At 35.0% G+C, this 3,417-nt stretch overlaps 1 long non-coding RNA gene across 1 annotated transcript; it reads right to left on the bottom strand.

Moving 5' to 3' along the window:
- Positions 1–578: 578 nt before the first annotated feature.
- Positions 579–2,365, bottom strand: LOC113358314. Its single transcript, XR_003364466.1, has 2 exons — positions 1,001–2,365; positions 579–787 (listed from the first exon to the last, which is right to left on the bottom strand). It is a non-coding gene; the product is annotated as an uncharacterized LOC113358314 (long non-coding RNA).
- Positions 2,366–3,417: the final 1,052 nt, after the last annotated feature.

Below are 3,417 nucleotides of genomic sequence, written 5' to 3' on the forward strand. Positions count from 1 at the left end.
GCGAACTTACTAACTAGGGTTCTACCAAGGCATAACAAAGACAAACCTTCAGCCTGTTACAAAACAAGGCAAGCAAATAGGCTTTCCAAGATCTAAATTAAAACCCATTTTTTTTAAGAGTTATGATTTTCGGCGAAGAAATGGCAAAATTTAGAAGCCATAATAAAATATCGACGTGAAAGATTCAAATCCATACATTATTGTAGAATAAAACGCCTCTTCAAGAGCAATAACATAAGAGTAAGCTACCACCATTTTCAGCCTTCAAGATTTCAGACTATTACCACCACTTTCCTCGAGGTTTTCAGTCTTTTTCCAAATTGAACAAGCCTCTCTTAACTCCCTAATTTTGTAAAGCGTCTCTCCGGACTCCACAAAAATGCGAAATGGTGTGAAAGGTTAGGAGGACTTCGACTGCATGATCAATTCATAGTGCTGATCTCTTCACCATGGACTGCCACTATATAGAAAGCATAATATTAGCACACCACACACGAAATGAATCAATTTACTAATTCCCATCAAAATTTCACACCTCCCACAAAATTACGAAATAAAACAAGAAAAACAACCCAGCCTACCCCAAAAATAATCATCAAATATTATGATAAAAAACCATAAATGTTACAGACTCAAATCCCATTTTTCATCGTGAGAACAATCAATTAAAATTGATTTTGATTACATGCAATATCAAGAGCTAAAACTGTAGCTCAACCAATATATGAGTCACCTTTCCCATTTCACAACCACATTAACCCATCCTAAAAAGCAAAACCAGTGTATCCTGAAATCATGAAATATAAGCTTCAGTAAGTCAGAATGAAATGATATCGTTGATTAATTAGAATAATCAAAGAGTACCTATTTAACATCAATAAATTCTGGATATATTGACTCTTGACCCATAACCAACAGTTCCAACTATGAGCAAGATCTTAGAAAGCCCCATTCCTACTAGCATAGAAAATTGAATAATAACAAGATTTGATGAACTTACCAATTAGCTATAGCTGCAAAAGATGCAACAATGATGAGTGATGGAATTCTGTCACGAATTTGAGAAAGAAAAAAAAAAGAATTTCAAGGATGAAGAAAATGATAAGATTCGAGACTTCGGGGAAATTTAAGAAGAGAATAGAGAGATGAGAAAAGTGATGTAAGAGAAGAGATTGAAATATATACATATGGTGTGTTTAGAACATTAGTTATCGAGATCATCGCTTTGGGTATAAAGATTGTTTCAAGTGTTTAGGACAAACCTCTTTGTAAGGACTAAGGATTTAGGAAAAAGCTTCACGCGAATGGAGAGAATCAAGATAGGAGAGATATTCTGTTTACACCAAGCAACTCGAGTCTAAACATTTCAATAAACTGGATGGGAATCGATTTGATATGTTCTCTGCCGGTTTTTTTTTTTTCTTCATAAAAGAGGTAAACCTCATACATTAACTGATACAGCCGCTTTGAGTTCGGAAACATTATAGGAGTGATCATAGATAAAATTACAGACATCATAGTTATGTGACTCCACAGATTCAAGACCAAATATTTCCCAATTTTAACCATTATAACCATTCCAGCATTTCCTAAGGACAGTAACAGATCAAGACTATAAGAGGCCAAATTTGCTTTGAAAGAAACAAATTTGCACTCTGCAAAATTGCAGCAGTGGGATCTTTAAGAGATCCAACCAAGGATTTTTCAATCAACCAAGAGTTTTGAATCACTTGGTGGTGAAGGGATTTTTCAACCAACCAAGGGTTTTTAATTCCTTGGTTGTAAGAGTAACACTAGCAAAGGTTTTCCATCAACCAAGGATTTTTAATCACTTGGAGATGAGAGTAACAGTAACAAAGGTAACTGGAGTCTGTTGGAGCCCTCGAAATTGGTAGAAATCGGTCTGAATAGGTCTGAATCGGAGTCGGAGTCTTGTAAGCATATGTTGTTGCAGTTGATGATGCTATTGTTGAAGATCTTGATGTTGCTGTTGTGATGATTGTTCTTGTTTCCGTTGGTGATAGTGGTGATGTTCTTGTTGCTGTTGTAGTTGAAAAAACTCTATAGAGAATCATCCTTCTACTCATAGCCATCCTCTTCATCTGATTGAAGATGAAAACAAGCAAAACCTCGAAAAACAAAAAACCCAATTGAAAAAACGAAAATAAAACCTAAATACTAGTATTACATTGAAAAGATTTAGATCTAGAAGTTAAAGAAAGCTTGGAACGATTAAGTGAAAGAAGAGATTAGTGAGGGTTTGGGCTGCTAAGATCCGCTCCCTAAAGAACAAATCTGAGCAACGGTTGTTTTTAGGGTTTTTGGCTCTCTATCTTAGAAAGAGAAAGAGAAAGGTTGAAATTTTGTGGGCTTTTCTAAAATAAATGGTACAGTATAAGAATCGTATATGGTGGTTATCTTAATTTGGATAAAAGATATGATTTTATAATTTGAATCATAATTATTCTTATAAAAAAAAAAATCGTAATTAAACTCCCTTTGCAGAAGAGGTCGGCCGGGGTGATACCTAGTTATAAGCTATAATTGTCTAAAATTAATAGTTGAACCACATGAATATAAGAATTGGTGGAATTCTGAGTCTCAGTCTCTCGTAATCATGTTACCATCTTTTGTATATATTTATTAGATAAAGTCTAAAATCGAGTCTTTACAAGTCTGAGTTGAACGAACTTCTACTACCACTGTCTACAACTTGTTAAAATCACATCACGTACCTACACAATTTATGTTATGGGAGAAGATGATGATTACAACAAGTCTGGGGATGATGAATATCTCCACCAGTATGAGGGGGACAGTGATTAAGATGAAATAGGGTTACGTGAGAATGATGATGACATAGTACAAGAAGAAGACGAAGATGGAGAAATTTTATGGTAGATATGAAGAAGCAGATGGTAATGTTCGAAATCTTGTACTTATTTGTTTTTTCTAAAATATAACATGGGTTTATATGTTGCTTATGTTATTTCCAGAGTCAGACGTTTTCGAAGGCATGGAGGTTTTGGAAATCGAAGAAGATGAAGAAGAATAAGAAGAAGCCAGAGATGAAGAAAAAGAAGAAGAACAATCTAGAGAAGAACAATGACAAACACAAAAAGAAGACAAGCCTAAAAAAGAGAGGGGAATGACGAGAATGTTGAAGCTGAATAAAGACTTCGTCGAGCTTGTATCCGACAAACGTGATTTGGAATTTGACAATATGCTCAGACCTTGTGGTCCCAATAGAGGAGAATCTGGTAGTTACCTGGGCTACTTGGTCCTGGAATTTTTTGGCCTACAACATTTAAGTTGGAAGAAAGTCCCTCCAACAACAAAAGATAATATGTGGGAGCGACTAAAGGTATGCATATACGGTTGATTATCAATTTGTCGTTTTTGTTATCTAATTGTGAG

This window comes from Papaver somniferum, chromosome 3, assembly GCF_003573695.1.
Source record: "Papaver somniferum cultivar HN1 chromosome 3, ASM357369v1, whole genome shotgun sequence".
Lineage (NCBI taxonomy): Eukaryota > Viridiplantae > Streptophyta > Magnoliopsida > Ranunculales > Papaveraceae > Papaver > Papaver somniferum.